The sequence below is a fragment of the Larus michahellis genome, chromosome 4, assembly GCF_964199755.1.
Source record: "Larus michahellis chromosome 4, bLarMic1.1, whole genome shotgun sequence".
In the NCBI taxonomy this organism is placed as follows: Eukaryota; Metazoa; Chordata; class Aves; order Charadriiformes; family Laridae; genus Larus; species Larus michahellis.
Window position 1 is genome coordinate 44,649,651 of NC_133899.1, and position 26,437 is coordinate 44,676,087.

The 26,437-nt window shown below is 36.2% G+C and overlaps 1 protein-coding gene across 14 annotated transcripts in view; it reads right to left on the minus strand.

The window, feature by feature from the left end:
- Positions 1–26,437, minus strand: part of LRRC4C (leucine rich repeat containing 4C) — a 567,176-nt gene that overhangs the window by 227,843 nt on the left and 312,896 nt on the right. For 10 of the 14 annotated variants that reach the window (XM_074584296.1, XM_074584301.1, XM_074584304.1 and 7 more), the window contains one exon: positions 12,483–12,620. The exons of the other annotated variants lie outside the window; for them this stretch is intronic. The gene's annotated coding sequence lies outside the window, so the exon portion shown is untranslated. The remainder of the gene's footprint in view (positions 1–12,482; positions 12,621–26,437) is intronic. 14 annotated transcript variants of the gene reach the window in all.

Here is a 26,437-nt window from a genome sequence, read left to right on the forward strand (position 1 = left end):
CAATCCCTATATTAAGAGCAGTGTGTGGAGGAGTAAAAGGGGGGGATGTTCTCACTTGTTATTTGAAATAAGTTTGGTGGATCTCAGCACAGTGCATAGCAGACTGATGTTCAGAAAAATCACTGTCAACAGTCAAACTAAAACTGGCACTATTCTTGGCAAAAGAAGCAAAAATTAATGATTAAACGGGCACAGTAAGATCAGAACAGGCCTGCAGTGCATTTGCTGAAGGAAAGGTGTCCTGGGAAACTTGATGCCAATCCCATCTGTGCAATGAAACCATGGTCAAGCCAACATTTTTAATTACAAATAATTTTAGTTTTTAAAATGTATAAATTTTCCTATGGCTTAAATCCATGCTACTCCATTGACTTCAGGAAAGCTGTACTTTCAGAAACTGAAAATTCACCTCTAGTTTTTCAAAACTTCTCATAACATTCCTTAAAAAATATTTGGAGTTACCTGCCACCTTAACTTCTTATTTGTTCCTGTATGGCTATGCCAATTGTATGGTGTTTTTCCCTCAGAGCAGGCAATAGGAAGGATTCCACTGAACAAACTGAGATGGAAGTGGGTACTGAATTTCACTTGGGTCACCTGCAGTGGGATTAATTTCACCTGACTTTATCTATCTAAAAGTCAGACAGCTGGTTTAAGCTACACACATGCTGCCTTTACACTTCTTTGGCAAGCACAGGTACCTCTCCAGAGGGCCATTAAATCCATCAAAGCCACTATTTTTCTCCTGTCCTCAGAGACTGCCGAGGCAGCAAAGTTACCGTTGTGTGGGTGCTGCTGAACAACACACATCTCTGCGGAAGGAGCTGCAAAGCTAACACCACAGGGTTGCTCAGGAGTCCAGCTGCATCTCCGGGCTGTGCCCCATCACTTAATTGGGAAATTAGAACCCCTAAGAAGCTGTTATCATCCTCCATCTATTAAGTACTCTGCTAATGCTAGTTTTCTGAGGTATGCAGTATACATCTTACAGCTCTCAGCCATATGAAGAGTTTGGTACTGATGGCCACAGGATCAGAAAACTTGTGATCCCTGCTATAGAATAAGTGAGTTTTTCAAAACATGTTTTACGCTATCACTATCTTCCACAATAAAATAACAGAGCAGCGTGACTGCTGCATGAAAGCTCCTCGTCCTTATCTCTGAAGGCAAAGGAGGCTAAAGGTAGAAAAAAAAGTATTGCACAGTTTACTCTCCACACTCTTCAAAAAAACCCAGTAAACAACATGAGAATTTTAATGTGATGCAAACCTTTTGTAAATCAAGTAGCATTAAAGCAATTATCCTTCTCAAAGCTGATCACCGTCCCATCTTTCTACAAAGCAGCCTTGGAGAAAGGGAAGAAATTCCTTTTTCTTGTGTGGAGAACCTAGAAGTTTCTAAAATCATCATTCATTTTTCTTTATCTGTACGCAAGAACAATAAGTCAAAAATACATCAGCAGCATGAAGCTGGGAAGAAGAAACCTTCTAAGCACTCTCTGTAATGACAGAAATGGGAATAGGACTTAAGACACATTGGGCAAATGAAACAGACAGACTGATCAGCCCCAGACAAGATGCTGCAACACTTGTTTCCCCCTTCTTTACATTTGGATCCACTTTGAGAGCATGACATCTAAAAGCCATTACCACAGTCTGTACCGTGACAAAACTTGCAGTTTTGTTCTCTTGCTCTCATGCTTTGGCTTTTTCTTTTGAACAGCCTGATTCCCTATTTTTTCTAAATATAGGAACATTTCACTGTCAATGAATTGCATAGAACTTCAGTGAAACTTGACTAAACTTGACCTGGATAGGAGATCTGACCTGCATTTATGATTAAAGGAAGAAAAAAAAGGCAAACCCCACAGATTTAGGGAAGTGTAATGGTCTTGAATCTTGCATTTATGTGACTTGCAAAGATGTAAAAGCATTTAGGAAGTACAAGTTGTTTATTAAGCTAAGCGTACGGGTTCCTTAAAGCCAATCCTTTATTTACATCTACACAATGTTTACATATCTAATGCATAAGAGCGTGCAAATGCAAAAGCTGACAGAAACTATTCCTTTCTTCCTCATGATCATACCTGCTTGTTACTCTGTAAGGAGCGCTAACATTAAAAAACTGCCTCACATGCACACAGCCCCACAGTAATTACTCTCAGTTTCACAGTCAGTCCTTATTTCCTTGTATGCCTGGAGACTAGAGGACTGAAGGCATTCTAACTCAATGAGAAGGCACTTTCTCATAGTACTGAAAAGATAATAAAGAATACTGACTTGGCTCCACCCGGAGAATTGCCATAAGATGCTTGCTTGTCTAATCTGCCTGAGTAATTACTGAAGTGAAACACGACTGGAAGAGAGTATGCTGCTAATTCAACAAAATCCCTTCCAACAATGAACTAACATGCCTCTGGTCAAACCCTATTTTTCATTTTTCCTACTTTTCCCAGTTTAGCTTAAGCTGCCTATGCCTTAACCGGTCTCAAAAACCTCAAAGACTTCAGGGAAACAAGTTATGAATAGTCAAAGAATTACCTCCCTGCCCTGCCTCAGTCTCAAGCTATATGGATTAATGAGGTTAAGCAGCAGAGGACAAAGAATGCTCCAAGGATGTTCCTTGCAAATCAGCAGACCTGGTTTGATTGGGTACAACCTGAATATAGTGCTGCTAGTAAGGGTCTTCCCCTAAAAACAAACAAACAAAAATAGAAGTCTACTGATTCTATCAGCTCTCTGTGAATCTGCCAACAAATATCAAGAGTTGAAACAAGTCCCCACACTCTCTTCATAAATCACATATATCTGGTGTGAAGGACAGATGACAAGGAGAACAAGGAGCTGGATGCTATATCATCAAATGTGAGTGAATACATGCCCTGGTTTGAGGTAAAACAGAACCAGCTTTCTGTTCAGTAATTTTACTTCTCAGCTAGGCCTCTTCTAACTCTCTGAAATTAACAGCATGTTGTGCCGAAAACGGTTCATTCTTAGAGTGATAAGACCAACGTTTACAATTAGTGCCAAGGAATGGTAAACAGAGAGGCTTTTGCTTATAGTTATTTCTATAACAACCAAGGTCAGCTAATTTAATGGAGGGTTGGAAATGGAAAAGCATAGAGGGGTCCCACCTGCAGGGAGGAGTGGACAGGACAGGTGACCCAAAATTGACCAACAGGGGCATTCCATCCCATCTGCCCCATGCTCAGTATAAAAGCTGAGGGATCAAAGGGTCAGGCTCTTTCTTCAATAGCTGACATTGGAGGAGGAACCTGTCTGTTCCTCTGCCTTTGATCCTAATCCATGTGTTCCTGACTCCAGCTGTGGAATCCAGTTCCCACCCATCACTGAGTCCAGTCTGGGACTTCCCCAGTGCCTGCTGGTGACATCATCCTGGGAGCTTAATGTGGTTTTGTATATACTGTATCTATTTCATTATTTTCCTTTATATCTTATTATTAATATTTCATTAAAGTAGCTTAGTTCCTTCTAAACTCGTAAATTTCTTTATCTCTCCTCCTCCTCTCCGTGTGCGAGAGGTGGGGGGAGAGCATCTGTCACTGGCCATTAGCCAATTTGGCCAAACCCACGACAATACAGTGCTGCATTTGATAAAACCACAGTTAAATGACTTTCCCTCATTCTTCTGTCCCTCTTGCTATTTTGCTTTTTTATTGTTTAGTTATATAAAGTATGTGCTTTACTTCATCTATAGCCTTGTATAATTGCTGGAATAATCTCATAAGTGATCTTCCCAGTCATATTGGCAGTATTCCAGAAAAAGCACTATAGTAAACATTACGGTTTTAGCTTTCCTATTTATTTCTATGCACCTGTTTACACAGCTAAACTTCTTACAGCCCAAATCTGTAAGGCTACAAAGCATCTGAGAATTTCATGTTAATGCAACTGCTAAAGAATCATAGACTATTCTAATGCGATCAACTATTGCTAATACAGAATCCTAACCATACTGAGTTAGAAGTAACTCTCATTTGGCAAGGAATAGAAGGAACCAGATTAATAATAATACCAAAGTATAATACAACACTGTATTTTGATAGTAGCAGGAAACAGATAATTACATTCTTAGGGTTTCTCAAGTAATCTAGTGACAGATTGTTTAGACATAAAAAGCGTAGCGGATTAAAATCTTACATCTAGAAACAGGACAAATAGATCAGTGGATAATAAAATATTTCTATAAAGTTTAGTATTTTTACAGACATACAGAACTCACTGAATTTAATTCAGTAATTTGTTATTTTGTTATTTAATTTGTTGCTGTTATCTATTTGTCTAGGAAAAGCCCTGTAATTTTCATGTATGCTGATTCCCATAATGCTAAAATGCATCATAAAGCCTCATCGGAATGGATGGATGAACTATACTGGAATAGAAACAAACTATATAGACAGATTGTATTTTGAAAGAAAAGTATTGATAAGGTTATCTAACATGGAGTCATCAAATTACTCAAATTAAGGCAGTTTATATAAAAATTAGAAATACAAAAATCTCCATCAGAAACAATGAATAATAATACTGATACTAATTCTGATGATAGCCATGGTAACAAGTTGTTCCCACAGTGCAGGTGCAGATGAGCTGCATCGTGCTAGTTTTTTACAAATACAGATGAACTGGATGGAAATGCTGAGGAACAAGAACACAGCAATATGGCAGACAAAGTGTAAGAGGCTACTGATCTAGAGAAGTGTTGGTCTCTGTAAACCACTGGTTTGCACACAATAGAAAACTACTACAGGTGCAATAAAAAAGAAAAACTGTAAAGAGAGTTTTTAAAAAGTCAGCTCTGAAGACATTTGTGAGGAACTCATTGCAGGCATAAAGGTTAGTCTGGGAGACAAAAAAAAAACTCCCAAGAAGAAACCTCATGCTAACAAGACAGGTGTATTTTCAAAAGTAGTGAATTATAATTGGCAAGGCAGGGGTAAATATTTTCAAACACAGACAAGCTGATGTTTATCAGAGAGACAGAATACGGTAATGGAATTCCAAATAAAAGTGAGTATGGCAAATCAAATAATTTGCCATCATTATTATCACATGCATTCTTCAAAATGTTAGGTTTTTTTCTGGAAATCTCTGCATACAATAAATACGAACAGGGGCATTCTCATATTTCTCTATATAAATGCATGGGCTACACATCAATTAATACCTGTATTTACAAAACCAATAGAGAAGTAAATAAATTAACAGGTCAATAAATGTTAGTTTGTCAAAGATGGTAATTGAAAATCTGTATTTCTCCATGTACAGAATAGTTAATGGTCATGCTAACTTCTGCTATACTTTCTTCTGACTACTTGTCTTAACACTTATCTGGTTGCATCAACAACACGATTTTATTTCCATTCCTACCTTCTGAACATACTCCTCAAAGCCAAGTGCATGCCAGTTGTACTTAGAGATAACTTGTTCATAAAAATAACTTTTGCCATATGAACATCCATCATTCAGAGCCTGGAGTGATCACCACTACCATTTAAAAAAAATAAAAACAGATTTACTTTTCATAATTCTTCATATGAAATGAAAAGGATAATCTAGAAGGAAAAAGGTAAGCTTCTGGTTACTGGACAGTTCAATCAATCATTTGTTAACACAGAACATTGTTAAACATATGATTATTTAAAATACAAATTTCCAGAAATATATTTTAATTATCCATATATGAAAATATAGGAACTGAACTCCTGAAATTCTTAGTGCCTTAGCTTCTATTGAAATCAACAGTGCTGGAAATCAGGTCAATGGCTCAAAAGCATAACCTACTGAAACTAATATACCCTCCTAGAAGAAGCAACCATTGGCTCAAGCTAGGAAGAAGTTCTTCCTCTACTTCACTCACAAGCCCTCATATTCCCTAATCCAAACTGAAACCTTTCTTATACTTAAGGAAATACATGAGCCTACTGAGGTTTTTCTGACCCAATAGGCTCTAAAAAAATCCCTGATGATTTCTTGGCATTTGCTATCACTTCTGACCTTTATTTCCAAGAAGGATTATTATTACCTCCTTGAACTGTACGTTTCCCTACAGGATATCACCAGCCATATGTCAGCCTTGCTCAGGGGGTTCTCATATACAGCTCAAACAATTCTTCACATACTTCTAGTATTTACTTAAAATTATGTACCATTTATTTCTGCAGTAAATTGCTAGTTTTCTTGAATTAAATGTAGACTTCTAACGTAGTTAAGCACACACTTATATAAAATACAGAGACTTGCTGGTATCACTAACTTCAGAGTGCTTAATTTTTGTTAAATAACACATATTAAGCCATATATATGTGAATCAAGACAGTAAAAAATAATATTTTTAAAAGACCTTTCCAGCCATGCAACTAATCACTTGATTATATACGATTTTGTGTGATGTTCCTATGATAATGCACTTAATCACAAACCTTTGATCTTCACTCCTCCCCTGCACTTTGCTCATTAATTCATCTTCACAGTCTATACTTCTGCCTCTGCAGAGCCTCACATTCTTTATTTTATTTCAGTAATCCTCACCCTCTGTCCCATGATGTGGGAAATATTCACTCATGAATCTCTAAATTTTGATATCCTATAGTTTTGTAAAGTTGGAAATATGAAGCGTTATGGAATAAAAGAAAGAAGAAATAAAAAAGATAAACAGTCAAAAGAGAAAAAAAAGTGTTATCCATTTCAAGTGATTTATTAAGGATCTAAAATGCCAAAACATCTATATGCAGACAGATAAAAGAAACTATAGTCATGGGATTATTTTGCTACTTAATGTGTTACATTCCAAAATGGGGACTAGCTCACATCTATGTTGAATCACATGGCTAACATTTTTGTGGTTTTTTTGAAAGTGTGGTAAGACAGTTGTAAATGAAAGAAATGGGGTATTATTAAGAATTGTAAAAGTTCTTAACTTATATCAGTATATTCAGCAGCTTTAGCAGTACTGATAGTTTTCCCAAGCAATGTTATTTGTTTCCTGGCAAATGCTACATGAAAGCATTCTTCTGTAATAACAGTGTCATATCCTTACACAGGGAATTTAAAATGTAGGAGATGAGCAACATGATGATGTAGCTTCATGTGGAAGCAACCTGTGGTGGCAGCAGGAAGAGTGAAAAGAAACCATCATTTGAGTCACAAAGTTGTTTGCTTAGACAGCAAGGCAAGACAGTCCACACCTTGAATCGGAAGTAGAGCTGTCCATAAATATCCTATGCCTCAGGGAAGACACAATACTCACAGATTTATGCTAAATATTTCAAAGACACCCTGGGAAATAAGAAAAATGTTTCTCATGTATTTCAAATGGAATTGTGCTCAGATTCTCACTTGTGAAAATCTCCTCTTTGAGTGCACATTAAAAATAGAATCAGGGTTATATATATAAAATAAGATGGATGAAAAATACTGACGCTTACAAAATTTCTGTCACTCTATTTTCTTCCAAAATAAATAATTTTAGTATTTGTAAGACACCCTTTAATCCAACACATTCTTACATACTGAGAGGCATTTCTGTCATCTTCCAGAAACAATTCTTATAGCCACATTTTTTATTTAAAAGTGATACGAAGTTCAAAATCCAAATAACCTTGGAACACTATCAGAACTCCTCTGCTTTCAGGTTGCATTACAATTCAAATACAGGCCAAGTTTTCTAGAGCTTTTCAAACCATATTGAGAAACATGGATTCAGTGGCAAATGACATCTCTGAAAAGGAAGAAAACCCATGGGGGAAACTTTAAACCATAAATAAATGATATCTTAGGGACCGGGGTAAAATATTATAATACTTGCTTGGATCAAGCACTTCAAAGTGTTACTAAGAAAGTGCAAGTTCAGAACATAATCCAGCAAACATTTCAGCGAAGTGTGCAAGTAAAAGCAATGAGCTAGTCCCCAAGTAGAAAGCAGCTCCATCTTTCTGTGGCTGAACAGTAAGAAGCAGTTGTCATCAGCTACTGACTGCAACGGTTTAAATTATCTGCTGAACTACCTTTACCTATTGACAGCAGATTAGTTCCTTGAGGACTAACTCTGAGCGCTTTCAGCCAGTTCTTCATCATTCTGGAATAACAACTGTTCTTCTTGAATGTCACGTAAGGTCACGTAAAAACTCCTTAATCCAAAAGGGTTTCAAATATTTTTAAATATATTTGCTCTAGCTTTTCGCTTCTGACATTTGGACTTCTGTCCTTTGCTTCTTCCCCTCTCCCATTACCCCCACAGTAATTAGTCTCTTTCAGCTTCTAAGTCTGAGAAGTTGAAGAGTACCAATATTCTAATATTGAAGTTTTTTAATATTTCCTACCTAAGAATAGAAGCTGTTGCTAAGTCTTTTACAATTCATTGGTCAGTTAGAAAACCTTTTGCAGGAAGGACAGTTTGCCAAGGTCAGGATATATGGATTTATGATTGCAAGGCCACCATTTCAAAGATTTTTCAAACATCAGTCTTCAAAGCATAGAACATTCATGACCAATCTGATCCCTCTGGGCCATGTTAAAGCTTATCTATAATACTTTTTCATTATTTTATTGCAGTGGATTTTGAGGACTATATTACCTGGATTACAAAGTCATTAAGTATTGAGCCATTATTTTCAACTGATGTTTTGTACTTAAAGCTTACAGAAGCTGTAAGCATAATATCTGCTTTTCTCACAGTGCATTGTTTCCAATTGTGCTCCTTGGGAAAAGCTCCAAGAAAATTTTGCTGATGCAGATGACAAAGTCTAAGAGGGCACAGGTTCAGCAAGTCCAACTCATAACCCAAGCTGAGTATGAAATTTTGAAAATAAATGCTATTGACGTATCACCTGTTGGTGGTTCATAACAAGCATTATTTGAAATGTTTGCCTTCTCTTCTCTCAAGAAAGGTTATTTGTCCAGACTTTGAGATGCAATATGGAATGTGACACATAAGAGAAAAATGCTTAAGGCGCATCAATTTATCTTCTTAAGTGATGGAAGAGAAAGCTATAGCTCGGCTTAAGGGCTTTCTGAGACATGTTTGAAAAGGTTTACTCCATTGAGTAAATTCTAGATGGGACAACAATTTCAGAAAGGAGCTGCATTTTATACGAGTCCCTTCCTGTTCAAAAGATTTGAAGATTATCAAGTTTTAACCTTACATTTTCTCAAGTTACACCAGCTGAAGAAGATAAAGCTACTTTTGGTTGCTAAGGCCTTTATGAAGGGATATCGTTAAAAGTCCGTACTGCAAAAGTATGGGTAATGCACCTGAATATTTTTTGCAATCAAAAACTGTCATAATTGTCATTTTTTGTTTCCATTACAACAAAACTTGTTTAAACACTATGATATTATTTAAATTTAAGCCAAGCATTAAAAAAATGGCAGAACCATAACAAGTGCATTTATTGCACACTACGTTAAATGCTATGGTTTTGTCCAATTTATGTCCAATATTAGATAACACAGTTCTGTCGATCCTGAAAAACCTGCAAACCTACCATTTAAACTGAAGGGGGAAAAAAAAGGTGAACTGCTGTAATACATCCCTACATCATCATGACAAGCTGTAGTGGGTTGACCTTGGCTGGACTCAAGGTGCCCACCAAAGCTGCTCTATCACTCCCCCTCCTCAGCTAGAGAGAAAATATAATGAAAGGCTCGTAGGTTGAGATAAGGACAGGGAGAGGTCATTCACCAATTACCATCACAGACAAAACAGATTCAACTTGGGGAAAATTAATTTCATTTATTACCAATCAGCTCAGAGTAGGATGATGAGAAATAAAAACTAAATCTTAAAACACCTTCCTCCCACTCCTCCCTACTTCACAGGCTCAACTTCACTCCCCATTTTCTCTACCTCCTTTACCCTGCAGGTGGATATCTGCTCCACCTTTAAATCCATGGGCTGCAGGGGGACAACCTGCTTCACCATGGATTTCACCATGGATTTCACCATGGATTTCACCATGGGCTGCAAGGGAATCTCTGCTCTGGCGCCTGGAGCACCTCCTCCCCGTCCTCCTTCACTGACCTTGGTTTCTACAGAGTTGTTGTATTTCTCACATATGCTCACTCCTCTCTTCTCACTGCTGCTGGTCTTGCACAGGTTTTTTTTCTCCCTTCTTAAATATGTTATCACAGAGGCACTACCACCATCGCTGATGGGCTTGGCCTTGGCCAGGTGCGGTTCCATCTTAGAGCCAGCTGGCACTGGCTCTACTGGACATAGTGGAAGCTTCTAGCAAAAGCCACCCCTGTAGCCCCTCCTCTACCAAAACCTTGCCAAGCAAACCCCATACACAAGCCTGGAATTTCTTATTTTATTCAGAAGATAACAGTATGGGTAGCTAGATGATATAAATATCATATATGCCATTTGTCCTTCCTCAACCAATGTAAAAAGCATATATTTCAAGAAGACATTTATGGAATGGTAATGTTAATTTGTCCACAACAATTTCCTTCCACAGTTTAAGCAAGCAATCCTAAAATGTACTTTTAAAAATATTTCTCTGAGTCTAAGACTGACAATGGTATTATCTATACCCAGACATACAATTTGAGGAACTTTATATATTAGCCAAAAAAATTCTTGATAAGACCTGTCAGTAAATAGTATGCAAAAAAAAAAAAAAAAAAACAAACCCTGAAGCTGTAAGACATATATAAATAAATGTGCAGAATTCCACCCAATAGGTGGTACACAGATTGGAGATAGGAATTCTCAAAGACAAGTGGCAGTAATAGAATAAATACCTATAGTACAAAGGTAGTTTTAACTCTTTTTTCCTAAGAGGAAGAGAAAGAAAGAGTAAATATCAAATCAGACAAGTCTACATCCATCATGTTTTCACGTTTATTAGTTTTAGAAATTCATTTAGGATTTCTATCTTTCTTCAATTTGCCTCTAAATTAATACCAACAAATGCAAATTTATTCAAATTTAGCTCATCACCATCTTTGAAAGTTCTCCAATTGTATTGCATCAACACACCAAAAACTTTCATAAAGCACCTCTCAGCATTCTCTAAAACACGACATTCATCATTGCCCATTAATTTCTAATAGTCTTAAAACAGAATATGGTAATATTCTACTATAAGGCATACTAAAAACTGCGCTTCCATAAAATCATTTTCTATACATTTGAAAAGTACCAAAAAGAAAACAAATTATTCTTAGAAGAAAATAATGCTCTTCCTTGATTAAAACAGATCGCTTTTCTTTGGGGGGGAAAGAGATAATTGAAAACGCCCTGATGTTCTAATAATATAACTTTTTCTATTTTTGTCAGGTTTTTTGCTGGAAAGCTTTTCTAAGACCAGGATGGTTGTGGAACTCAAAACTCAAAATAATTCTCACTTAATAGCATACTCACATGTAGGAAAAAAATCTCAGAAAACTCTAGTACAAGGAAAAAACATAATTAAAACCAATTCTTCAACACCAAAGGGTTTGAAAATCCATTTAATTATTTGAAAAGTGAAATGTAAAAGGCCCATTCCAGTGCTGGTAGCCATCAGAATTCACTTTTCACAATCATGCAAGAGATACATACAAAGATGCAAAGTAGTGAAAAATCAGACCCACAGTACTGAAAGATCTTCCATACTTTAAATTTCTCTTATGATTCAGTATTCCTCTGTACAAATACAATATAAAAGACTGTGCTCGCATCAACATACTTTGATGTTCTAACAAAAGGCTCCAGGCTTGCTGCCCCCACATCTCTTGGACTGCATGCAGACTTTTCTGAATATTAATGAATAACACTTACGCTTCCTAGATAATATAATCAACTTAAGAATAAAATGTCATCTATTGCTTTGACTGTGTTTGATGTTAGTTGCTGTGATTCTGTTACTTCACACAATTTACAAGCTCTAGTAGAGTGTCCTGTCTGCTACGGGGATGCTTGAGCATACTACCCTGACATACTATATTTAAGAGTATATTTCTGATACTAACATGATAAAAAGGAAGGAGGCTGTGCCTTTTTAAAACTCATTCTATGTTGCTAAATGTTTTCTCTCTTTAGCTTAGAGTTCTAACAGCATACATCCTCGGATTCATTTAATTACCCTATGAAGCTGCAAAAGTCTGAAAGCAGAAGAGACCATACAAGAGTTTTCCAAATGTTTTCTTCATTATTGATGCAACTGGCATTCAGATCCAGAATATGCTTTAAGCACAAACAAACATGGCTACAACACTGACTGATGAGTCCCAACAAATCCATTTCCTATGATTTATTTCTGCTACCAATGGAGAGTCTACAGCTACCAATTTAAAAGTGAGTTTGAGATCTGTCCTAAAAATTGATCACCAATCAATCTTACACAACCACACGTGATTATATGAAAAGTTACAGATGAATAGCCAAGAATAAAGTTTGGAAAGAAGATAGCAGACCTATATAGACACACAATATTAATGAAAGAAAGAACAGAAGGAAAGTCATTTTCAGTTTACCTGTCTTCATTAATTCATGGTACAGTTAATTATCCTTCATGCCAAAGTGTAGCATATTTATTTTCTCAAATGGTATGCCATTTCTTAGGATATTTCCATATTAACAATCTCCATTGCACGTTCCTTTTTTCCGGCAACCTGTGTGTGTTGGGGGGAAAAAAGATAACATTTTATGGTGTGGTGTGGTCTCATGCTGCTAGAGTACCAGATTATAATGTACTTTATAATGAACCTATTTAGAAATCTCATGATTAACTATGAAATAGAAACACCTCTGAAGTACAAGTACTTAAAATTTATTAGGCAGATCATCTACAACATAAAATTTATAAACATAGAAACTAAAAGAGGATTCATCTGGTTTTGACTAGAGTTTATAGTTGGTTATGCTTATCTTCATCAACAATAATATTAATAATAATGTGGAACTTGTTCTTGATACACCACAGAGTGGGTAGTCTATACTACAACCATTATCCCATTTATCAGACAAAATATCCACATACAATAGTGACAATTCACACTATGACTCAATGACACAGAAAAATCATCACCCTTCTCTGAACTGCATACATTGAAATACTGCTAGCTATTTTGTTGTGGGATAGGGGGTTTTTCAATCTTTATAGCATTTTATAGTGTTTGGCAGGAACTGTACATTCAACAATGACAGATGTAAAATGCTATGGAGCACCTGTGAACTTGGGTATTCATTGTGCAGAAACTGTCTCTGACACCGTAGAGCTACCTCCCGACATGAATTAAAAGCCAGGTATCACCCTGGCATACATGAATATTCTCTACTAACTACACATCTGAACAATTTTTTTTTTAATTTTTTTTTTTTTATCCCCTAGGACAACCTTTCTATCAGTCTGCTTCCATTGTGGTTTTATCTATGTGTGACAGTCATTAATGGCCACTTATATATTTTATTCATTTGAAACTAGTTCATGTTATTCCACTGAAGAACACCAAAATTCTGAGGCAGGTGTGTACTATACTAACCTACGTTAATTTTGCACATGATGCAGCTGTTCAAATACCCAGAAATGTAATTTCTCTTTTGAAGTAAAAAACATCTGGTAGTAAATATAACGGTGATCCCTAATTAATCAAAAGATCACAGATGTATGCTATCTGACACGTTCATGCCAAAACCCAAACACTTCCATAGAAAATATGCTTACTATAAGTTACTTGAATTCCAGAAGGCTCATTGCTTCTCTGTTTGAAGGCAATGTGTGAATGAAAACTCAGGGAGAAAAATGTGGTAATATTCCTTTATAACTAATACTGAGCTTAATTTGAGATAAAGTAATATTTGCAGATTCTCTTTGAATTTCAGAAATTACAATGGTGCATATCACTACCCATTGTGTATCACATCTCATAAGTTATATTTATGTCAGGGTTTAACCCCAGCCAGCAACTAGGACCACACAGCCGCTCACTCACTTCTCCCCTGGCCCCAGTGGAATGGGGAGAAGAATTGGACAAAAGCATAGGGAAAACTTGTGGGTTGAGATAAAGACATTTTAATAAGTAAAGCAAAAATCGCACATGCAAGCAAAGCAAAACAAGGAATTTATTTGCTATTTCCCTTTGGCAGGCAGGTGTTCAGCCATCTCCCAGGAAAGCAGGACTCCATCACTTGTAATGTTTACTTGGGAAGACCGTAACTCCAAATATCCCCCCCTTCCTTCTTCTTCCACCAGCTTTTTATACTGAGCATGATGTCACATGGCATGGAATATTCCCTTGGTCAGTTAGGGTCAGTTGTCCTGGCTGTGTCTCCTCTGAATTTTTTGTGCACTACCACCCAGCAGAAAAGGCCTTGACTGCCCAGCAACAACCAAAAACATTAGTTCTCCTCCAAAATTCAAAACACAGCACTATACAAGCTGCCAACAGGAAAGTTAACTCCATCCCAGACGAAACCATGACAATATATTACTTCTGAATAACTGAAAATGATGTATCTAGTTAATATGCAGTACGGAAATACAAGGCATGCTTTGATCACATCTGTCATGTTTCCTCCAAACAGCGATTTTCTATACCAAAGATATATTATTACCTGCTTTTATTAACTTATTGTGATCTAGTGGATTTGTTAATTAACTGTAATTAAATTATTCTATTGTCGGCTTCTTGTCTCTGCTGACTGCTTTCTATGTATAGAAGAAAAAAACAGGATCTAGAAAAGCAAGAAACCATTATTTAAAACTTAACTGGAGGTATTGAATAGTTTCTCACCATCAGAAATAACTCCTATTTAGGCACAGATATTAAAAGTAAATATATTCTTCATCAAATTTATAGAATGTAAAAATAGCAATAGAAACATATTTAATTTTAGAGAAAAAATATATTAATATAATATATAGAGAAGATAATATTAAAGTTTAACAGTGTTATTCTTTAAAGCAGGGAAAAAATCCTTTATACAAACACCTACACCACTGATATATTATTCATCTTCCATAACAAATGAGAATAATCAGGGGACAAAAATAGACACAAGAGACAAAAATGCACCAGACACATTCACAGTCACAGATTATACCACAGTTTAACTTACTGATATCTAAGGGAAAGCTACAGAGGCTACTGCTGTTCTAAAACTTAATCACCAGGATCATTCCAAGAACTTCCCTGTAGAAAGTGATTTTACTCCTGTGCTGAACGGAGATCGGAATTTGGCCTAAGGTTACCATTAAAATGATGAGAGCCACACTGCCAAAGGAGAACAAGAGGTACATTTCATCTTACAGTAATACTTTACTGAATTTTAAATGAACCTCAGATATTTTACCTGCCATCAGGATTTTATCCTTCACAAGGATGTTACGAACTACCTCTGGCAGCAGTACAGGAATGGATCAGATGGCACTCTAGTCTCCAAACCAGATCACAAACTTTCCCTCTTTGGACAAAGACAGTTAATATTACTCAGTAATTACAAAATAACTGGTCCCTGGAATTAAAATGTTAAGATACTGCTTTGATTGAAAACTTTACTTTTTTGTCTTTTTTAGTATATAACAGAATTAATTAGCATTAAATAATGATCCAGCTTTACCAATACAATCATTCCTGAAAGTTAGTTGAGGTATTTCAAAAATAACAGAGTTCACACTCACATATGCACTGTATACACTGGTAGCTACTATCATCATTCAATTCCTGTTCTGCTTTCAAACACAGTTCAGGGAAAGGATGGCGCATGGTTATGGAAGAGACTGGGAATCTGACTACTGAGGTTCAGTTTCTAGTTCAGCCATACATTTAAACTATGTCAGCAAGGGTGGTAATGGGTGTTATGCATAGATAAACATTGAGCATATGGATTTCATCTTTCAGCCTAAGTTTTCCATCTGTAAAATGGGAACAGTAATTCATCATATAGTTTACTTTATCTTTTGTGGTGGGTTGACGTTGCTTGGGCTCTAGGTGCCCACCAAAGCCTCTCTATCACTCCCCCTCCTCAGCTAGACAGGGGAGAGAAAATATAATGAAAGGCTCGTAGGTTGAGATAAGGACAGGGAGAGGTCATTCACCAATTACCATCACAGACAAAACAGATTCAACTTGGGGAAAATTAATTTCATTTATTACCAATCAGCTCAGAGTAGGATGATGAGAAATAAAAACTAAATCTTAAAACACCTTCCTCCCACTCCTCCCTACTTCACAGGCTCAACTTCACTCCCCATTTTCTCTACCTCCTTTACCCTGCAGGTGGATATCTGCTCCACCTTTAAATCCATGGGCTGCAGGGGGACAACCTGCTTCACCATGGATTTCACCATGGATTTCACCATGGATTTCACCATGGGCTGCAAGGGAATCTCTGCTCTGGCGCCTGGAGCACCTCCTCCCCCTCCTTCTTCACTGACCTTGGTTTCTACAGAGTTGTTGTATTTCTCACATATGCTCACTCCTCTCTTCTCACTGCTGCTGGTCTTGCACAGGTTTTTTTTCTCCCTTCTTAAATATGTTATCACAGAGGCACTACCACCATCGCTGATGGGCTTGGCCTTGGCCAGGTGCGGTTCCATCTTAGAGCCAGCTGGCACTGGCTCTACTGGACATAGTGGAAGCTTCTAGCAAAAGCCACCCCTGTAGCCCCCCTGCTACCAAAACATTCCCATGCAAACCAAATACACCTTTTTGCTTGTAAACTATAAACAGAACTATTTGTACAATGAATATAACAGCAATAACAAACTGACACTGATGTTTTTGTAATAAAAGTAGTAACAGTAGTAATATTTTTATAGTTAAACAAGAAATACATTATAATTGCTAGTGAGGAACTGCCTAGAGTATAAATACAATTAATTATATAATTAATAACTAAACGATTTTCATTTTATATTTGGGAATCACTGACAGAATCTTTGAGGCTGGAAGGGACCTCTAAAGACCATCTAATCCAGCTTCCCGTGTTTGACCACCCAAACCATAATAGTTTTCTCCTTAGGTTTAAATGGAATTTTCTGTATTTCAATTTGTGCCCATTGCCTCTTATCTTCCCTGAAGCCAGGTTTCAAAGACATCTGTAATATTCTGAGGAAGTGCTATTAAAGTGAGCATTTAGTTTGTTTGTTTCTCATGCTCCCTCTAATGTCACAGAATCCTATTTCCTGATCATGTTCCTATAATACAATGGCCACTGAAGAAGTTTGATCCACCAGTAGTGCAATATTTTCTTGTTAAAACGCCTATGAAATTCTACTGTATTTCAACTACTGGCTAGTGGCTCAAAACTTTAAATTCATTTTTTTGACCCTTTAATTTTGAATTCTGATTGGGCTCTGCTTTCTGGTAGTTTGACCCAACGTGTCACTACATTCTGTTTTCTGCTTTATAAATGTTATGTCTCAATCTGATAAGCTCATCTTTCCACTGTTTCTACAGGAAAGACTACATGACTGAGTAAGTACTCATCCATCACCACATTGTATTTAAATATAACCTTATTTTCACAGTCCTGATCACCGCTCACAGAAATAACAAGGTTAAATTAATTCACACGGAAAATCCTTATGGACAAATTAAAAAAAAAAAAATCCATGGTAGTATTGTTTCCTGATGAGCAGTGACTGAGACTTAATTATTTGGATTTTTGTTCCCCTTACGTAATGCTATGCACGTCTGTGTACTTGTGAAACAAAATGTATTCTGCAAGCTCATGCAGTTATCCAGAATTTCCTAAATTATGTAAATTTTCAGCACCTTGTGCAGGGCAATTTCCTTGTTTTATGATGGTTCTATGCTGAAAAAAAATAGAGTCCAAAATAGATTAGGTCGAAGTATGACATTGTAGGAGTCTTTGTTGGATTTATGCTTGGGATTTTTATGGAAATCACTCCATTGTTCCTACTAAGCTAATAAATCATGCATCTTGTTGGCATAGTGAGAGTTGCAGAACGTGGCATAAAATGCGCACAAGTATTTCTCTTACTGCCTGGGGGAAAAAAGATTTAAATGTTTTCTATATTGTAATTCTGACACAGACTTCTTGTACACTCATTGAAGTAAGTTCATTCAGCACTCAAATATGAGATTTAAAAAAATGTTTCAAATGAAGATTTTTTTTTCTTTCTTAAACAACATTCCTGTATTCACACACACAAAAATGCCTTGCGTGCATGAACCACTATATAGCTTTAAGAGATAGAGTCTCCAGCCATGTAAAACTGATTAGTTACAGACAGGTTGATAAACCATTTCTTTACCATGGCGTAGGGTATAGGCCAAACTTTAGGCACCTTTTTTTAGGACATTTTCTTATTCTGTCATTGCTTTAAACTACTCGATTTCTTTCGAGGGGGTTGTTCTCCATTCTCAATGTTAATTTAATCTCCCTCCTGTATGAAATCTTGGCTACCACTCCATTCCTAATAAAATAAAACATAATGTCAACACAACGGTAGTTTGTTTTCACTACTATAAACCACCCTTTTTCCAATTTATTCCCTATTGTCTCGTATTTGGTGGAGTCATTAACACCTGTGCAGAATGAATACTATACGAGTCTATACTGCAAGCAAATCAGAATAGGACCATTTTATACTTGTCTTACACAGGTGTAAAAGATTACAAGACAGAGTGAAATTTGCTATATTTGATTATGGGGATATTCAGTTACAGCCTGGGGTGCATTTGCTTCCAAAGGACAACAGCAGCAGAAGAGCCTTCCCATCATGATCTAAACAAATGGGAAGGAGTACCACCAGCTGATTCAGAATGCTCTCTCCCAGGCACAAAGGGTTTTCTCAGAGGAAATCCTTCTCACATCATGTTGAAATCTGTCCCTTCAGCTCCTAAATGGAACATAAACAGCTTGAGATGCTATGGCTTTGGGACAGACTGGGGAACAGGACAGTGCAGTGGAGCTTTTCGCTGGTGGTAAAGCTTTTAAAATGATGTTTTATATATACAGTTTGCATGAAATTGCAATGTATAAACTACTGATATTTTAAGCCTCTGTGTGAAAGTTACTAACTTTAACACTGCCTTATATTGATTTAAGTAATTTTTAAGTCATTGATTTAAGTCATTTATAGCTGGCTTAAACTAAAAGAAAATATGGCACTTATTCTGAAATATGAATGTCTACACTGGGGCTTACGCTGAAAGAACTGAAGATACGAGTCATTACTGGGTTTCAGTACAAATTTATACCTGGACCTAAGTCATCATCGTGTACTCTGTGACTGATGCTATTCACTTAGGAAAGGCAATATAGATAAATTCCCTTACCACAAAGAGGACAGGCAACTTCTGGACACAAGGAAAAGACATATCATAATTACTATTTATATATGCAGAAACAGAAACTATTTTCCACACTGTCATTGACAAATTCAGCTTATTTAATTTATCTAGACAGGACAATATTTAGTTTTAATCAGATTTGATTAAAGTAAAGGTGGCTAAACCAGAAAGATTTTATATTTATAAGCTTCATATTTACTAATTAACAACTGAACAATCTGTCACAGAATTTATTTGTATACACTTAGAACTCCCAAACAGCTAAAAATCTTAGTCCATACCTAATTCCTGTAAAAAAGAATTATCCTATTATCATAAATATATGGATAAACGCTATTTAAATAAGTAACATCCTACAATCAGATTATCCTAGGTTTATAGGAATTGCTATTATATTCTACAAATGTCTTGGAAACAGAATTTGAGCCTTGTAGTAGGGTGATATTGTAAAAAGTATTGTATTATGCCTCCCTTACAGCAGTGCGTGCTCAGAATTAAAGACAAGCTGAAGCACATTCTGCAATTTCTGAATATATGACAGATTCCTATATATGAGAAAGCAAAAAAACCAAATAAAAGTCATGCTATCATTATTACTCAGATATGACTGAAATTAAAAATAAAACAAACAAGCAAGCAAACATAAAAAAACCCTGAAAACCTGTCACCTAAATTTTACAGAAATATATTTTCCTTACTGTAATTTGCAGGTTTACAGATCTAGTTCCTTATTATTTCCCAGTAAAATCAACCCATGTATACTAGACATAGCACACACCAGGCAAATACCAGTCTAAACCTCATTTTTCTCAAAAACTTTTGATCCAAAAAGAGATCTCTAACTGGATAGAGTCAGTATATCTTATCTTCTATATGAGCGTTTCACAGGCAGCATTATACGGAAAGTTACCATGTAGTTCTGCTTATGCTCAGTATGGTTTTATTTCATAATATGCAGTTCAGAGTGCCATTTCAAGGCACTTCTTTCAAATACTGCATTAGGTCATTTCTCACCCTCATTTCAATTAAAAGACATTTCTCATATCATAAAATCCCATCGAGCAGTTTTAGTGAAAGACCCAAGATATTATTTTTTTATCAGCATTTATTTTCTTTGTTTCAGCAATACACCATCACTGTAGGCTATAGCTTAGGTTAAATGGAAGAGAAAAGCTTGTTGTTTTTTTTTCCTGAGAACCTACTGGTTTACTTTTCCTTCCATCTCCTCTTCCCAGATCCATTATGAACAGAAATTCCTTAAGAAGGTCAAAACACAAACATGATCTCCTTTAATAAATTTAAAAATAACCAAAAAGTGAAGTTACCAGACAAACAAAAATAAAGCAAAAACTAGCACACAAACCATAACAACCATAACAACTACAACAGTAGTTTCATATAGGAGAGGTGAAAGATTTTATCACTCCTTTGTCCTTGATTTTCCCTACAGGTGAATTATTATTTCAACGATTTGTCACCTTTTAATCATGATGTTTTCATGACGCAGATGAACTGAGGATTACACTTAACTGCCATTGGAAAAATGAACCTGAGAAAAAGATCAGCATCCTGATCATCAGCGCATCGATCCCTGAAGCACTCAGCAGAAAATGAACACACATTGACCAATGAGTGGAATAATGGCTTTGTTGACAATCTCAGCAAAGTTCAGTCTCTGCAACTAAGTGGATAGAGAGATAAAAAAATGGAGATCTGATTCTATGATTCTATGAAAATCATCTCCCTATCACCTCTGTTCTCTGCTTTACACAATCATCCCCCTTCAGTCACATAGATGGCCAGATGGCCACAGATAAGGACGGTATGTCACAGTATTTTCTTTGCCCTTCTGGCCACAGATGATATGGAAATACTTTGTTGATCAGAAAAATGTTTTTACCTTGTCAAATGGTACTATAGCTTATTGTAATAATTAATATTATTACGCCCCTCTTCACCTCTTCATTAAATTCAGATGAAGTCAGCAAATCCACAGTGGATTTATAGTCCCAATTTACCCGTGTAAATATTTTAAGGTCCTATGAGTATTATATAACCTTCTATATGCCAGTTGTACATGACTTTTCTAAATACATATATTGTATAAGAAGAAAAACAAAAGAAGAATATATCACTGTCCGACATAGATGCAAAGGAACAATGAGAGAAAGTATTACAAATACATCCAGAGATTAGATGGAATAAAACACAAAGATTACTTTTTTTTTTTTCTGCTTAAGTAAACTTCAAACAGCCTTAAACTTAACCTTGGTAGGACATTAGAAATTACATCAATTGTATTAAAATATAGCAACTCTGAAAGAAAATAAAAGCAGTCTATTTTTTTCAGTCATACTAATCAATACCGTGCAACACGGTCTTTATATCACTGCACCAATGAAAAAACATGTGTGGAGAGCTGTTTACAACAGTGGAAAGCAAGGCAGCCCTGCAGAGGGATAAAAATTTTAAATATGCATTGCTTCTTTGCATAGAGTCCATTAAGCAGGAGTGTAGGTGTTAGGGATATTAGATGGTGGTGTGGCTGGGCTGTGCAGTCTGTATAACCGTATAGGGAGCATTACCCTTTGATGCCAAGAAAGCGGATCATTCTATCCTCTTATTTCAGTCTTTAAAGGAGTTTAAGTACATTTAGCCAGAAAACAAGAGCTGTCTTTTGTGATAATTATTGTGATTTCTAACTATAATACACCAAAAGCCAATCTCTCTGAAAAAAAAACAGGGAAAATAAGAAAGGAAAATCAAGTATCTTTATATAATCTATTAGTGCAGGCATATGTATATATATTTGCCTAAATATAAATAAATATCAAATTTACTCAAAAGAAGTGGGAGCCGTGCTCTCAAGAGCTGCAGGTCTGGGAATTTTCAGAGAAAATTCAAAAGTAAAAACAATCCAAGATGCAGATACACGAAAAATGTAATGCAACACAGTGTAGTTTGACTGAAGGTACATTATTCATCCCTAACCTGACAGATATTTTCAATAAGAAAACGCCCATTTCTTTGCATGTGTATAAGGTCTGTTTACTTTATCTGTCTTCACTCAAGTACTTGAAAGTGGAGAAAAGAAATAGGATGACGTTTAATGATACATCCAAGGTCTTTCACTCACTGACTAAAAAGGATTTCAGTTATATAGTTCAATTTTATAAAATGCATATGGAACGACTAAGGTGAAAAGTTTAATGCTACTTCACAGTTACCGGATAACCAAGACAATGTAGCCATAATGTATCAGGTGGTATTATTCCACTTTTAATACAAATGTATAAAACCTCATGTGGACTTCTGCAGATGACTATCCATGTGCAAGGAATATTAATTCAAGCTGTGGAAGGTAACAGGATCATCATCAAAAGAACAAAATCCAATCTTTGGATTGGCAAGTGCTTAGCTCATTTACCCTAGCAAAATGAAGGTTAAGAGAAGATATGATTAGAGACTACAAATATATCAGCTGGTTAAAAGTACAAAGATACAGGGAACTTTTATTGTAAAAGGACACTGTCGTAAAATCAAAGGTGCATACTCTAATGCTTTTAATCATAAAAACAGAAGACGACTTCTGAACATTAAAATGGTGAATTTTCTGTATTAGCCCTACACTCAGAGAAGTGGGGACAACCATCCTTTCTAATCTAGAGTCAACAAAATTCAGAGAGTTTTCTTCCTTAAGACAGGCTAAATTGATTTTAAGAAAGGGAATACATATGTGGTGGTCTTATGAAGGGGGAACCAGTATCAATAGCAAGTATTAGAACGACAACAAAAATCATAGTTTTACTTGGTTTTAATCTCTGATCAGTTGTATTGCCACACAAGATAGGACTTATCTTGAAAGACCACATTCAGATACTTATTCTCCACGAAATTTCCAGAAATACACATTTCTTCAGTTTGAGAATCAGTCAGTGACATAAGCCACCTCATAAAATTCTCTTTCATGTTCCATTATGATGCTCACAGGATTGTTCCTAAAGTACAGTATTCACTTTGGAAATCAAGAATATTTCTGACACTCATTTCCCTTCCAGAAACAAACCAATGTTTAGAGATAATAATAGAATCATAGAGCACCAGGTTGGAAGGGACCTCAAGGATCATCTGGTGTAACCTGCCTTGGCAAAAGCACAACCTAGGTAAGATGGCTCAGCACCCTGTCCAGCTGAATCTTAAAAGAATCCAATGATAGGAAATCTGTCACTTCCCTGGGAGATTATTCACATGGCTGATTGTTCTCATTGTGAAAAATTTTCTTCTTGTGCCCAATCGGAATCTCCCCAGGAGTAACCCGTACCCATTACTCCTCGTTTTTTCCATGTGAATCCTTGTAAAAAGGGATAAAAATAAAGGTACTTTAGGCACATTAAAATATAAATGGACTCAAAACAGCCTGAAATACATGCAAAAATGGAGCTCTACAATTATTCCTACTTGTATGATCATTTACTTCAGTAGCTCCTACCGCTAGTCATTCTTCATCACCCCTGGCTTTACTGATGGAGTTGTTATGGGTGGATACGATGATATGCACGAACACTGAGTGGGTGTTGCAATACTCCAGGCATTTTCTTTTACCTGACAAACATGAAAGTTGAAGACAGAAACATATTCTTACTAGATTTTATTAATTGAGACTTTGTTTTGTCTTTATTTTCTCCTAAATGTTTCAAAATAGGGGTGAAGCTGAACCACATTAGCAATTCCAACACGTAATAAAAAGGACACAAATATTAACCTTTTCCAGAACAACAAACTGGCTGAGGGGGAAAACAGAACAGGGTTTGGAAACATATTCAGATCTGCATTCAAAATTCGGTGAACACTAAATACAGACATGCACTAGTGTCAATATTCGAAGACAGCACTTAATGATCTATCCCGCTAAATATTTCTGCTTAGATAAGATTATGAAGGCCGTATTAGTAATTTCTCAGAGACAACACGCAGATAGAAACAAGGATGCCATTTCCTTTATTCGCAATAAAAGTATTTTATGTTCCATCTCAGGGCTTCACTTTATTGACTTTGCAAAAGTAAATACCTACCCCTGTCTGAATCCAGTACCCAAAGGAAACAGCAGTGTTGATTTATATAATTGCCTAGCATTTTTAATATATTTCCTTATTCTTATGTGTGCTAGCACTCTATTTGCTTTCATTTCTCTGCTGCACATCAAGCTTTTCCATGTTTTCATTATCTGTCTACCGCCATATCTAGGGGTCTTTCTCTTGTCTGGTTCCAGTTAACTTGGAATCTGACAATGTACATCAGCATATTCTGTTCCCTTTCATGATCAATATGAGTGGAAATTTTAATTAATGGAATTTAACATTTTAGTTATATGTAATTAATATTAATATATGTGTCACTTAATCGACCTTTCATTCACACTATCACCTAGCTAGCCAAAAATCAAGTTTCAGTTGCTGGATGGATGGAAGCTTGCCATCCATCACGAAGAGTCTGGAGCACTTATAGACAAAGTTGAACTCTTCAGACCGATAATTTGGACAATTTAACCAACACATTCCCAAGTGTATTAAAGAACCATTTACTAAATTCTTTTCAGTTTATGTTTTCTTATCAGTTCAGTTACTGTATAGCATACATGGCAGGATGAATACCTAAGCAAGGCAGTGAAGACGGGTCAGTTCTCCAAAGAAACAGAAACAGTAGGTCTAAGGAGTATGCACTGGCCTTCCACAAGTTATCCTATCATTATAAGACACTAATTAGCATAAAATCCACTCACTTGCAGAATACTTTCCAAAAAAACTTGTATTAGAGAATCATGTATGTGACAGAGTCAAGAAATATAAAATGTAACTTTTAATGTTTTTTCTATTACTTCTTTATATATATATATATGTATAAAAGTAACAGTTTTACTATAGTTTTAAAAAGTTATCCAAGTTTTTTGGAAATGTCTCTGGACTCTTGATGAGCAGCTAACCAAGGGGATGCTGAAGAGAAGGGGCAATGTCCATCTGTAACTATGTACTGCTATAAAAGCAACTAGCTTTTGAAGTACTGTGAAAATCTCACAGCTAGTGGCATTGAGGAGACACTCCTCTGCTGCTTTAGTTTATACTCCTTCAGATGGAGAGGAAAAGTTGGAATGTAACTTCGGAGTCCTTCGCTATTTTATCCTAAGGATCTTAGATTGTTCTACTCTAGTGCTTTTTTCCTAAATAGATGGGGATGGTGGTGGGAAGAGAATATAACAACCTCGTTTGGTGAACAAATTCCCCCGGTCAAATGAAAACACACCTATTCAACTAAATGAAAAATCACTCACTTTTAAGCATTAATCAGGTTTAACATGAAAGCATAGCAACACTGTCAAACCTCTCCACTCCTTAGATCTTGATCTCTTCACCTGTACCTCGTACCTTGGTTAAATACCACATTGGAAAGAGTTGTCTGAAGCAGATTCCCCAAAAATACAGTATAGTCAGTTTCTAAATCTTCAATTTAAGTGCCATGGGCAAAACAAGAGAGGTGACAAGGTGTCTCCAGACTCTTCATGTCATGGAAAAATACAGGAAAATAAGAATGTGAACTAGAATGATAGGATGGCAGAGTCTGTATCCCTCCAAGGATTCAGACAGCATGAAGTGTCAAAAAGCCCTGCTGTGTCAAGGCTAGCTGAATTACAGTTCTGCCACTGCCCCAACATATACTGGGACAACAGTCTCTGGCAACAGTCGTATTATAAGGCCACCATTTCCAGTTTTTTTACAACAAAAAGAAAATAACAACAGTAATAACAAAAATCTCTTTATGCAAGTACAAAGATTAAAGGTAAAAATAACCAGGATCAGATGTGTTGTTTATATATCATAACCTTGTCTAGGTAAAACTTACACAACTTATAGATAAGAATTCTTGATAGTCAAATGACAAAATATGATTGCATGTTTGGTTTTGCTCCTAAGGAAAAAGACAGCTGTCAAGTATGTTCTTTTTACCTATTTAGCAGAAACTTGGTTATAGGAAATAGGAGAAACTCAAGTACAGAGACCATCATAAAGAAAGAGGAATAGCTTAACCTGTGGAATAGCATAACCATTAATTTGTTCCATTTCCCTAGTCCTGTTTGAAACATTCATTCATATTACGTACTTTTACTTATTTTC